This window comes from Perognathus longimembris, chromosome 22 (assembly GCF_023159225.1).
Source record: "Perognathus longimembris pacificus isolate PPM17 chromosome 22, ASM2315922v1, whole genome shotgun sequence".
NCBI classification, from domain to species: Eukaryota; Metazoa; Chordata; class Mammalia; order Rodentia; family Heteromyidae; genus Perognathus; species Perognathus longimembris.
The window spans coordinates 17,315,154-17,329,605 of record NC_063182.1 but is presented as its reverse complement, the minus strand read 5'-3'; positions in this window follow the sequence as shown (position 1 = coordinate 17,329,605).

Sequence of the window (14,452 nt, the reverse complement as noted above, 5' to 3'; positions counted from 1 at the left end):
TGGCATGAAGTAAGCTCCTGGAAAATACCTGTGTAATGGGTGAATGGACCACTCAAACCATTTTATGCCATGGACTCATGTTCACTTGATCCAAGTGTCAAAACTAAAGATATTTCATACAAGCAATGGAGGATGCCTTTGGCACTACTAATAAAGGAAGTTCAGTGTTAGAGGAGCATTGAGAGCATTTGGGCTATAAAACAAATCAGCCAGATTCTTTACAGGATGGGTTTTATGACCTATACTCAAACTATAAATTATTTGAATTGTTGTGGGAAATTCGTAGGGATTTATCTCATGCAAGGACTTCAGTATTTTCATGCAGCCCTGCCTGTCTGATGAGAGTTCATCTCTCCTGCCAAATAACTTCACAATTGGACTATGTTAGAAGGGGAAACACAAGACCTGGATTTTCAATGGAACTTTGGATTTATTCCAAGGTCTCCTTTTGAGTTTTCATGGCAACTTTTGTGGATAAGGTGTTTCTGAGAATGATAAGACACCACTAATAAAACAAACACTGCTGTTTTGCACATTTCTACTAGCTTTCATTAGCCAGGAAGGAATAGTTAAATCTTTCATTCTAGTGGTCCACCAACAGTAATAGAGATGAGATTATCACAGGAAATGACATTGCAATTGAGTCATGACTTATACATGTTGAGAAATACCACTGAAATTGTCAAGTGACCTTCTTTTGCCAAAAGCTCCAAGCCATGAAAAGAAAGACAATGAAGGGAAACTGAACAAGGTCTTATACTTTGATATACAAGTGTTTTAAACAGTGCATAAGTTATTTTCCTAATGAAAATAACACCTTTCTTTCAATGAGAACCATATATCTCAAGGAGCTAGCGATATAGAAAAAGTTTCCTTTTGAACTCAGAGTATAGTCTGGCTATGGCTCTATTCCCCAACTTGCTCTGAAGCCATTAGTTTTTACCTATATTTTGACATAACAGTCCCAGAAAACTCTACACTGTGTATAATTGCTCTGTACCTCACTAAATACTGGGTAGGATTGTGTTGGGTTGTGTTAGGATGAAGACAATATAAGAACACAGAAGGCTGTGACAGAGTATCTTCATTTAGCTAGAATGTGATGGAAAACAAAATCCCTGACCAGAGTGACCATAGATAGAGTATTTTAGTAATTTCAAGTGTGTGAGGATGAGGTAATTCTCTCTCAAAACATCATGTGACAGTGAAGCAGAAATCTAAAATTTGAAATTGAAATAGAGATTAAGCTATATTTATACTTTGTCTCTATTTTTTTAATCTGTAAAATAGGTAATACTTGTACTTGTCTTTTAGAATTGTTGAGAAGATAAAATAGGGAGTGTATTCGAAGGACTGAGTTAATAGAGCATGAGTCTTTATTTAGATGCAAGAATCCTACCATAGACAACCAGTTAGAGAAAAAGTAGCTTTATATATGATATTGCATATATAGAACACAGAATTTCTTTTTTAAAATTCTTTTTTAATTTCTTTATTGTTAAATTGAAGTACAGAGGGGTTACAGTTTCATATGTAAGGCAGTGAGTACATTTCTTATCCAACTTGTTACCGCCTCCCTCTTCCCCCGCTCCCTCTTTATTCCTCGCCTCCCCCCTCCCCATTTCCCTTTTCCCCCAATGAGTTGTACAGTTGGCTTTCACAATGTAGTTTGATAAGTATTGCTGTTGCATTTGTTGGTCTTTTTATCCTTTGTCTATTTTGTTATTCCCTTTCCCTTCCCTAGTTCCAATACATGTATATACAAAATCAGTTACAGTGATATCAGGGGTAAAACCATGGGAAAGAAATACAAAAAAAGGGGGAGGGGGCAGTATGGTTTCACATGGCATGTTGAAAATAACAACTACAGTGATATACAACTTGTTTCCATAACTTGAAGTTCATTTTGCTTAGTATCATCTTATGTGTTCATATGGTCATAGCTATTAGTTTTATTCTTATTCATCATACTCAGGAATCAGTGGTCTACTTGAGGATGTATTCGATTCTAAAATATTTTCAGTTAAAACAATTATGATTATTTTCTACATTTTATTAATCCACATCCTATTCTATTATTATTTTAATATAGGAGAACACAGAATTTCTTAAATTGTCCCAGGAGATGTATTTTGGTACTTAGTTGATTTAAGAAACATATACATTAGAATTATTTCTGGACAATTTTTAAAGAGAGCATTCCAGAAATTACATACACTTCATGATTTCTTGATTGCCATTTCAATGACCATTTGTTTGTCTTTTAAACAGTCTTTAGAAAAATATACAGCCAATTAGCTAATATAGTTTTCTGAAATATAGTAGTGAATAAATCAGTAAATAAAAACTTTCCAAATGAAGGGGCTGGGGATACGGCCTAATGGCAAGAGTGCTTGCCTCATATACACGAAGCTCTGGGTTCGATTCCCCAGCACCACATATATGGAAAGCGGCCAGAAGTGGCGCTATGGCTTAAGTGGCAGAGTGCTAGCCTTGAGCAAAAAGAAACCAGGGACAGTGCTCAGGCCCTGAGTCCAAGCTCCAGGACTGGCAAAAAAAAAAACAAAAACAAAAACAAAACTTCCAAATGAAGTAACAAGTTAATGTAACTTAATGGCACTATTTTATTTTATAATTTGGAAAAAAACTAATGTATGCTATGTATATTTTGTGTACTCAGTAACACATTTTGGATGTTCATTCATTATATTTTTTATTCATACATTCTGGAGATTTTTAAAAATTAAATATCTTAAAGGTTTTTTTTTCTTTAGAAAAATCATTTCCCCTTTTAATTTTCTTGTGTATTGTTCTCTGAAGTGTGAATCAGTTTTCCTATTCAGATTATTTAGTTAAAAATTCAAATTACATTGTGATCTTTAAATAGCTCCACCTAATTTTTCTTATTACAAAATCCTCTGCAAATTAAGTTACTCATTAAAAACAACGCAGTGATTCACACCTATAGGTTGTAGGTTCACACCTATAATTCTAGCTACTTAACTGGCTGAAACTGAGGAAAGCAGTTTGAAGCCATCCCAGGCATAAAAATTCTTAGAGATTCTACCTCCAATTAATCATCAAAGTGCTAAACTCAAGGTGTGGCTCAGGTGGTAGAACACCAGCCTGCTTTCTCCCTTCTTTAGGCAACAGCCAAGTATTGGTGTTTTTTTTTTAAAATTAAATTATATTCTTTTTGATGCCTAAGAGAAATTTAAAGGCTAAAACATCACAGAAACAGTGAGTGGATCAATGGTCACTTTAGAATGGAGGATGGAGAAATGAGGGAGATGAGAAAAGTTTACTCAGTACAAAGTTACAATTACATAGGAAGAATAAATTCGAATACTCTTTTACAAATAAATAGTGGCCATAGTTTGTAATGATGTATTTTATATGTCAAAATAACTAGAAAAGATGTTCAATGGTCTTGCTACAAACAAGTAATGAACAATTGAGGTAATGGATATGCTATTATCCATTGAACCATAAATCATTACCTGAAAATTTCACTTTTAGTCAGAAAGATATGACAACTATTTCTGATATTGAGAAAGCAAGAGGGTTTTCCCATTGACAATTCTGACAGGGAATGAACCCTTAATCCAATCTTGCTGTGATTTTGTTATCATTAAAAGCATACATAACCAAAGTAGAGTTACTTTTTAACCTCACGTTGAAGTGTGTGATTTACTTTTGATGTATTTTGTTTTATTAGGGTGATGTTTTCTTTAAAACTCTGTTAATCATAATATTCTCTATGAAAGATCCTCCTAGTTTCCATTCCTAAGTTCTTAATTGTACTGAGTTAAAACCTTAAGGCTTCTCACAGAGCCTAGAAAATGTACATCTGGGGCTGGGAATATGGCTTAGTGGTAGATTGCTTGCCTGGCATGCATGAAGCCCTGGGTTCGATTCCTCAGCACCACATAAACAGCAAAAGCCAGAAGTGGCTCTGTGGCTCAAGTGGTAGAGTGTGAGCCTTGAGCAAACAGAACTCAGGGCCAGTGCTCAGGCCCTGAGTCCAAGCCCCAGGACTGGCAACAAGAAAAAAAAGGAAAAAGAAAAGGTGCATCTTTTAAATTTGTTCAGTTTTGTTATCTTAATAGATTTTGACATTATAGTTCAATTATGGAGTCTTTTAGGTTATGGTTTCTTATATATTCTCTGATAGTTTCTATTATTATCTTCCATATTTAATACTAAGAAGTTGAAATTATTTTTTTCCTTAATTTTTTGTTGGTTTCCACATCGTCATTAGTTAAATTGATTAGTTCTAAATAAAACTTTCTTATCTGTGTATATAATTTAGAGAGTTGAAACCATACATTTTCTGGATTAGTATAAACATTTTGACTTAATTCACTTAATCTATTTTCAGTTTTCTCTGGCCTGCTTATCCATAGATGCCACAAACACAATCCAAGCCTTCAGGGAGTCCAGTGCCATTTTTGGGAGGATAAATCGCCAGTAACCTGGTGGCATCATTCTGTTTCATACCTTTCAGTTTTAAACTTCATATGGCAATGACATTTTTTGAACTTAAATCAATTGGAAAATGAAATTAAATATACATGTGAAATTTAGAAGATTAAAAAAATTACATGATTTAGTACTGCTTTGTATTTATCAACAAAGTTTCTTTCTGCTTTGTAATTTTGAGGGAGAACAAATGTCTTTGCATTTAGTTCAGAACAAATGGAAACTGCTATTTTGGTATTATTTTGTTTTTGGTTTTTGTCCATTATTTTTTCCTTGTGAAATGCTGAGATATCTGGCTCTTTTTCCAGAGGTGCAATCCTAAATTATTCAAGTGGAATGTAATTTTGTTAGTTGTTCTTTCTTTAGCCTGTCTTCTGATGCTTTTCTGTTCCTTGTGCCTTATACTGTCTCACTGATGTGAGAGCACTGACATCTTACAAACTATCGTTGACATGCAACTTCCCTATATCTTCTTCTCTACCCTTTACAATATGGATGGAGTACTTAACACTGATTCCAGCATGGCACTCATGGCACTTTTCTTTATCCGGCTTTCTGCTCTTCAGAACGTGTCATTGCCCTACACAAACCCTCATTGTACTGTTTGCAATATTTTTCTTTGGGACAGCAAACCACAATCGATTACAAAATAGTTCTTTTAGTTAGCTGTGATGTATAGTTGCATTAATATAATATTCATTCTATAAACAGACACATCTTTCTATGTACACACACATTCACATATACATGCACATACAATCATATAATGTTTTTATTATCTTTCTCTTGGCAATAAAATTGCTCTCATTGTAGGTATTAGAATAGCCTTTAGAATTTTTCTGGTCATATTTGTGTAAATTATTTTATATATTCCCTAAAGAAATTTTCAAGGTCCACAAGGCATATTTGACATCTGACTTTCCAGACTGATTTACTCTACAAATATTTATTGAATAGAGAGGTTCCAAGACAAGCATCAAATAACTTACTTTACGGCAATGTTAGCTGTTACAATGAATAAACTCTAAAACTGAGAAATAAAAGTTTGTTTATTTATTTATTTAAATAACACTATAAGTGATCCAGCCTGGTGGCAGGAGGGGAAAAGGGGACTGCAGAGGGGAGGGGGAAGCGACCACTTGGCTCTACTCAGGAGTCCAGGTATTTAGATTCTCACTTCTCAACATGTATCTTCAAAGATCCCCTGAGCTTCATTACAGTGAAAGAAAGAGGCTAGGAGAAGACACAATTATTTTCTATCACTTAAACCAAGATGTAACACACATCACTTAGGTACACATTGGTAACGTGGGCACCTGTTTGCTGGGATATGTAACGTGTAGCTTACAAATCTCTTTTCCAGCATCAAGCCTTTCTATGGAAGGGGAACAAAAGTCCGGCTGAGCAGTGACCCACCTCTAACCCAGATAATGTATCTAATTAGTGCAAACCTAGGACTACTTTTAGCAGAGAGCTCCTCCAACACAGCTTAGTCTCACAAAGGAGAATATTTCCTCATTTTGTCTTCAGAGATTTTAGCTCCAATAGCTGGAACCATGACAGAGCAACTTTTAAAAAATTCTCAATCCTCAATATTAAAGGGCTCATATATTTCCTTTCCTTTTAAAATTTGATTAAAGATGGATTTGATGAAAGAAGATGAGAACACAGGATGGCTGCTTTTCACATCTGTTTAATGAAAAATGCTTCTCCTGGATTTGGAGGCCACCTCATGATTCATTGCAGTGTAATGATTGTGCTGCTAGAGGTTTCCCCTGGGCATCCTTCATGTGGGTTTACGAAAATCTGTTTTTCTTCTACCTTCTGAATACTCAGTAGCTGAATGGTCTGTGCGAATGAGAGTGTATTTTATACTATGTATTCATAGAGATTCACAAGTAAAAGAAGGCTAACAGGATGGATATGTGAATTGACAAAGTGACAGATAGATAGATAATAGAAAAGCAGGTGCTTCTTGATTTATAATGGGATTACATTCTGATAATTCCATTGTAAAAATATCATAATTTAAAATTGCAGTTAATCTGTTTTTGTCTTGAAGTAAAAGTACCCTAAGTTAAATAATCTTAGGTTGGGACTCTACATATAGACATCTGAGGGAAGATGTATTGCTTCAAACTGTCCTAGGAGCTAAAAAGTCCCATAATAGACTGTGTGCGGAGCAGAAGACACTGGAATGCCAGTATCACAGTCCAGTTCAACTTCAAAAGCCTAACATATCCACAGTAAAATTCTCAGGTTGAAAAAGAATGCCTGTGAGCCCCACAAGGCTGCTGGCACAAGTGTGAGAATGCAAAGGCTGAAGAAATTGTTGTTCTTATGCCCAAGGATAGTGGTTTTTGTTGCACTTGGAAGAGATTCCCCACTTCATACACATGTTTGTTATGATGGATGGTCTTTCTCACTCTCTCCACCAACTCCATGCCAATCTCTTCTGAAAACACCTTCAAGGAAAGAAATGTTTCACTAACCATCCAGCCATTTCCTTGATTTAGTTAACATTTAAAATTAACTCTCATAAACTATACTACATTATTCAACTCATTTCCTCATAGACATGATTCTGCATGCCCATGAACATGTACAAACTATCACCTAGATTTTAGTGGGTTTCTTTAAAAGTGTGCAAAATTTGGCCACTAAATGATTATGTTTTTCTGTTTGCCACATCACCCAAAGCCTTCACATTGTCAGGTTTGGTTTTTTATGTTGTTGTTGTTTTGTTTTGCTGTTTCATCCTACAGAACTGAATGGGATTCTTTTGTCCTCATGTGTTTTACATGTCTTTGGTGAGGACACAGGTGTAACAGTTGTATTTTTCTCTAGAGAACTTAGTGTAATTTTCCCTCTGGTTCATAATTTGCAGTATTCTTTGGAAATTATTTGGGTCTTAGTTTTACTCTTACCTGATTAGAGGAGCTGTTACCTTTTTAAAGTTTAAAAAATTGCTCTTGTACATTTTTCTTGATAAGACAATTTATTAATATGATGAACTGGTTATTAACTTGTGCTTTTGAGCTATTTTGTAAATTTAATATAGAAAGTCACCTGTGATTTGTTAAAAATGTTAATAGATGTACTATCCTTGTTTAATACGAAATTGAAGAAAATCCTTGAATAGTTCCAACTCTGTATTACTGTGGATTCTGACATAGAGAATCTACTGATTCTCACTTGGGAGTACGGTTCTGCACATATAGCTTTCAATAACTTTTATTGGGGGAGCAGTCCTCAAAGACAAAGCTCTCTGAGTCATTTTGTTTAATCTAACTAAAGTCTTTCTCCTGCTGAAATTGTATTCCTGGTGTTGGAAAAAACCATACTGACGAGAATCAGATTGGAATTCACCCAATCTAGACTACTTTTGTGTGGTATAGAAACACATTCTTTTTCTCTTATCCTACATTTTATATCACCGATGTCACAATTTACATCTTTTTAGTATAGTGTTTCCATTAATGAATTTTTGTAGCTACAAAGATACTTTTATTACTTTTGATCTTTAGTGCTAGAATTAGACGTGATTTATCCACAAAAATTAGAGTAATAGTACTCTGAATTTAAGAATAGATTTTTCTGTGTTTATAGGAAGTTTTATACATTTATATGTTGTGAGTAGCCTTTTGTTTCAACTTGGATAACTTCTTTTAGCACTTTTTTAAAAGGCAAGTACAGTGGTGAATTTCTTTAACTTTTGTGTTCTAGCAAAGTCTTTATATCTCTTCCATTTTGATAGGCAACTCTGCCAGCATACTATTTGGTTGATATTTTTTTGTAATGTCAGTTCTTTATGTATTTATCCCCCTACTTTCTCCTAGCCTGGGAAGTTTTGTTGGAGAAATGTATTGACTGTTTTCTAGGAACTCCATTGTATATGATTCTGTCCTTAGTTTTTCCAAATTTGATTATCCTTTTTCTTGTTAAATACTTCTCATGCTAAATGTATATGACATTCTCTGGAATTTACAGATGTTTTTGTTCACTTGTCTCCAGGTTTGAGAAGTTTCTCTCTTTTCATTAAAATGAGGAGAAATGATACAGGGGTTTGAACTCGTGTCCTTGCCTACTTTTTGAGCCATGCCTACAGCCCACTGCTATCATTGCAAATAAACTTTGTTTTTTTTTTCTATTTTTTATACATCCCATGAATATTTATTTAGTTAGTCGGTAGTGTTCTACAAGTCATATGTATATTTGTTTTTCAAAAATTCTTTCCATTTTATATACACTGTGTAATTTTTATGATACTTATCTGCAAGCTTACATCTTCTTTTGCCTGACCAAGTTTGCTTCTGAAGCTTTCTATGAAATTTTTCATTTGGCCCATTGTAATCTTCAGGTCCAGAATTTGTGTTGTTTTTTATGGTTTCTATAAATTCTCATTTTATTCATCCAAATAGACATTTATCTAGCTGTAACATCTTGTAGCTCTGCTATCTTTCCTAAGATGATTACTTTGAGCCAGGCATGGTGGTAGGTGGATGTGAGAAGGTCACAAGTTCAAAGCTACTCTGAAAGAAAAAAAAGAAGGAAGGAAGGAAAGAAGGTAAGAAGGAATGAAGGAAAGAAAGAAAGAAAAGTAAACATTTTGAATTGTTGACAATGAACAGATTTCCATTTTTAGGTTTTGTTTATGTGCTTAATGTTTTTCCATTGTTAATGTCACACTTCACTCATTATTTGTGGTCTTTGTAACCTTGCATGTGCATCTGTGCATTTAACGATGGGCAAACCATTCATTCATCAGCCTCTTCAGTTACTGGCTTGCCCCCCTGGCCTGGTCCCCAAGCAGGTTTGCTGCTGTTGTCCATAGGCTGGTTGGTCTAGTGCCTGGATCAGTGGGAAGGTCAGCCTAACTTTTGTGCCCACAGGGACATTCTAGTTCTTCATATGGGCAAGATGTATACCTAGGTCAGAGTGGCAAGTGTACAGCTTACATCTATGTGAGGAAATTGGCTTCTAGGTCCGTAGTAACAAGCCAGCTATTTGAATCTACAGGAATCATCAGTCTAGATCCTGGGTCTTAGGAATGCCACAAAGCTGAGTTTGGTTGTATTAGAACAGAATAGAATCTGAATCTGTAGGAGACAACTTGTTTCTGAGGCTAGCATTAAAACTTAGTCTGTTAAGAGGGCCTAGCAGGGCAGTGGGCTTGGTGCCTAAGTACATGGAAGCTGGAATGGGTGCTGGGACTACAAGGATTACCTCTCAATCTTGGGTAATGAAAGCCAATCTGGTTCTATGGTGGACCTGCAGTCTAGGTCTCTGAGTATTGATCTGAAGCCAAAGTTCATTGGGACTGGCCTGGTAATGCAACTAAGGCAAACATGGGTATGTCTATAGTGCTACAGCTTACTTCACTAGACTCCCTAACAATGGTATCCGGCACTGCCCTATGCTAGGGGTGAGGGAATACAGGTAGTATTCCTAACCTTCCTAACCTTCTTCAACACTTCTTTTCTTATTTCTTTGCTTCATCCCATGGCTGTCACTTGAATTCCTTAACTCTTATGAAGTTATTTCAATGTACAGATTTTTAAGCTTATATTTATGACAAGCACTGAAAACTCTTCCTCTGTCATCAAGAACAGCTAACAACAAACTCTTGTTCTGTCATCTGATGTCTCTACTCTACCATCAAAATGTAGTTTTGAAATAGAGTTTTCCCTGTTGATACTTCTTTATGTTTGAATAGGCTTGCCAGAATTCAGTCCAAGTCATTTTTATGTTAGTGGGAGTGATATGTGCTCTTTTCATCTGTTTGTAGGGCCACCAGGAGATACCAGAACTTCTGAACTTACTTACTTCCTAAATCTCAGCAAGACTGCTTCTGCTGAATAGGCCACACATCCATATTGAATCTGAATGGATATGTTTAGGTACAACTTTTCTTTGGAAGATTACTATGCAAAAATCTAAAACTTTTCAAGGATGTGAACATTTTAAGAAGCATGAGGAATATTCTTTTTCATACTGCAAAATTCTACTAAGAAATTTGGTTAAAATTTTGGAGAGTTAGCAAAATCCAATATCTTCACAGAGTTCAATAGAGATTTTACTCATGCCCTTGATAAGCAAAAAAGAAGACTGAAAATTATGGTTAGGTTGATCCAGGGGTGTTCCTTTTGTGTTGAGGCACTTCCCGTTTAACTGAACTTTAGGATCTATTCCTGTAATGTTCTCTGTAATCTGAACTCTAATACTTGTGTCAAAGTTTTACATAACATTGTTGTCATGGTCACTCTCCCATTTCTCATGTACAGAGATATAATCTTGGTCACATTAATCTCTCATAGCTCTACAAGGGATAATTTTCAACATGAGTATTCATAGAATGTAGATAAAGTTAAAAATAATTCTAGCAGAATTATAATTTTGTAACTAATTAGTATTAGAAACATATGGAATTTTTCTCAAAAGGGAAATAATTCATTAAACAAATAGATTATTCTATTTACATCCATTTTCCTATTGAGATTTGATTAAAATATAGAAAATGTATCTGCTTGATAAGATCAGTCCAAGGCAGAGCCATAAATTAGGGTGGGCATTTCTGTGGGGGGGGGGGGGAATGTCTGTGTGTCTGTGTGTGTCTGTGTGTCTGTGTGTGTCCTTGGTCTTGAACTTGGACTTGGGCATTGTTCCTGAGCTCTTTTGCTTACACTTCTGGCTTTTTGATACCTAACTGGAGATAAGAATCTCATAGGCTTCTTTCTCCAGGCTGGCTTTGAATCAGGATCTTCTTATTTCAGCCTCCAGCAAGAATAGATAGGATTATAGCTGAGAGCCCTGTGGCATTATTTAATTATTATTTATTCATTTATTTTTACAATTTGCCACAATCTGTCAAGAAAGTTTTATTAGCTGGCTTGATGTACTAGCTGTTGATAACGTTTTACATTTAAGAACACATTTTCAGACTTAAAATTTTTTTCTTTGCCAGTCCTGGGCCTTGGACTCAGGGCCTGAGCACTGTCCCTGGCTTCTTTTTGCTCAAGGCTAGTACTCTGCTACTTGAATCACAGTGCCACTTCTGGCCGTTTTCTATATATGTGGTGGTGATGAATAGAACCCAGGGCTTCATGTGTAAGAGGCAAGCACTCTTGCCACTAGGCAATATTCTCAGCCCTCATTTACAGATATTGTAAGGGGATCATTACTAAACTCAAGACCTTGAGCTTTTCAGGCAAGTAATCTACCACTTGAGCCATGACTGTAGTCATTTATGCTTTAACTCTGTTTTTCAGATAGAGCCTCGTACTTTTTGTCTAAGTTGACTTTAGATCATGATTCTCCTATCTCCATCTACTGAGTAACTGAGATTACAGGTGTAAATTGTCATCATACTTAACTTGTTTTTGAGAGAGGGGCTCACTAACTTTTTGCTGGGCTGGCCTCAAATTATAGTACTCCAATTTCCAGGACTGCTAGTGTGCACCATTATTACCAACGTGGGAAAATATCCTTAAATTTAATTTCAGAGAAATTAAAACTAGCTGTAAGAATTGAGAGGCACCAAGAAATGTACGATCTTTCATAGAAAGAATTTTTGCAAGCATTCTTCAAGTCACATCTATTCACTTTTGCATAAGTATTGTGTTAATATTAAACACATTGAATTCTTATAATAGAAATGCTTCAACTGCTATTTGAAAATGGAATTGATTAATTGTTAGAGTGGTTTACATTTCTAAAGTAATTTCACATGCATTTTCTCATCTTGTTATCTCAGCAACCACATGAGGAGGGGCACATAGTTTCCTTTTTTATTTTTTTGCAAATGAGAAAATTGAGCCTTACAGAGGCTACTGAATTTTTTCAAGATGGACAAACCAATGTGTGTGGAAAATTGGGAGGGAAGCCATGTCTCTGTATTCCTGACTAGTAATTGTTCCAGCATTGTTTGTTAATATATGCAAGTGACTGAAATTCAATATAAAATCATTCCATGTTTTTCATACATATATTCTATGCACCTGGAATATGCTTTGACTGATAAGCAACAAAGAGAGTCACAGCCATGACTGCTCAGCAAGAGATCTCAGGCTAGTTAGGAAGGGGAATACATCATAAATTTCTCTTTTTTAATTTTTTTTTATTTTGCATCTTGGTTTTTTTCTTCAATTTTTTATTATCAAACTGATGTACAGAGAGGTTACAGTTTCATACGTTAGGCGTTGGATACATTTCTTGTACTGTTTGTTACCTTGTCCCTCATACCTCCCTCCCCTCTCCCCTATCCCTTTCCCCCCCTGAGGTGTTCAGTTCACTTACACCAAACAGTTTTGCAAGTATTGCTTTTGTAGTTGTTTGTCTTTTTTTACCCTGTGTCTCTCAAATTTGGTATTCCCTTTCAATTTCCTGCATCCAATACCAGTATACACGGTTTCCAATATACTCAGATAAGATTACAGAGATAGTGTAGGTACAACCACAGGAAGGTGATACAAGAACATCATCAATAATAGAAGCTACAGATACACGTGGGTCTTTGAAAGTAGTTACAACTGTGATATAACAATCATTTCCATAACATGGAGTTCATTTCACTTAGCATCATCTTATGTGTTCATAAGGGCATAGCTATTGGGTCTTGTGATGCTCTGCTATGACTTGCCTAAACCTGTACTAATTATTCCCAATAAGGGAAACCATAGAGTCCATGTTTCTTTGGGTCCGAAGACCAATGGAACAGAATTGAAGACCAAGAAATGAACCCACAGAGCTATGCCTACTTAATCTTTGATAAAGGAGCTAAAACAATAGTATGGAAGAACGATAGCCTCTTTAACAAGTGGTGCTGGCAAAACTGGCTCAACACATGCAACAAACTAAAACTAGATCCTTATATATCACCCTGCACCAAAATCAATTCCAGATGGATTAAAGACCTCAAAATCAAAACAGACACCCTGAAAACACTAAAGGAAGGAGTAGGAGAAACACTTGGGCTCCTTGGCGTAGGACGGAACTTCCTTAACAAAGACCCAAAAAGGCTACAAATCAAAGAAAGGTTGGACAAATGGGACTGCATCAAACTGCAGAGCTTCTGCACGGCAAAGGACATAGCTCGCAAGATAAACAGAAAGCCCACAGACTGGGAGAAGATCTTTACTGGCCATTCAACGGACACAGGCCTCATATCTAAAATATATGCAGAACTAAAAAAATTACCTTCTTCCAAAACAAAACTGCAAAGAACCAATAGCCCCCTCATCAAGTGGGCTAAAGACTTACAAAGAGACTTCTCTGATGAGGAAATGAGAATGGCCAAGAGACATATGAAAAAGTGCTCTACATCACTGGCCATAAAAGAAATGCAAATCAAAACAACATTGAGATTCCATCTCACCCCAGTAAGAATGTCATATATCAAGAAAACTAACAATAACAATTGTTGGAGTGGATGTGGCCAAAAGGGAACCCTACTTCACTGTTGGTGGGAATGTAAACTGGTTCAGCCTCTCTGGCAAGCAGTATGGAGATTCCTCAGAAGGCTAAATATAGAACTCCCCTATGACCCAGCAGCCCCACTTTTGGGTATCTATTCAAAAGACCACAAACAAAATCACAGTAATACCACCAGCACAACAATGTTCATTGCAGCACAATTTGTCATAGCGAGAATCTGGAACCAACCCAGATGCCCCTCCGTAGACAAATGGATCAGGAAAATGTGGTACATATACACAATGGAACTTTATGCCTCTATCAGAAAGAATGACATTGCCCCATTTGTAAGGAAATGGAAGGACTTGGAAAAAGTTATACTAAGTGAAGTGAGCCAGACTCTTTTTTAATTTTTAATTTTTATCTTTATTGAAAAGGTGATGAGCCGGGTGGGGGTTACAGTTACATAAGTAAGGTAATGATCACATTTGTTTTTAAACCATATTACCCCATCCTTCATTTTCTCCTGTTTACCCCTTCTTTCCCCTCTCCCCCCTCA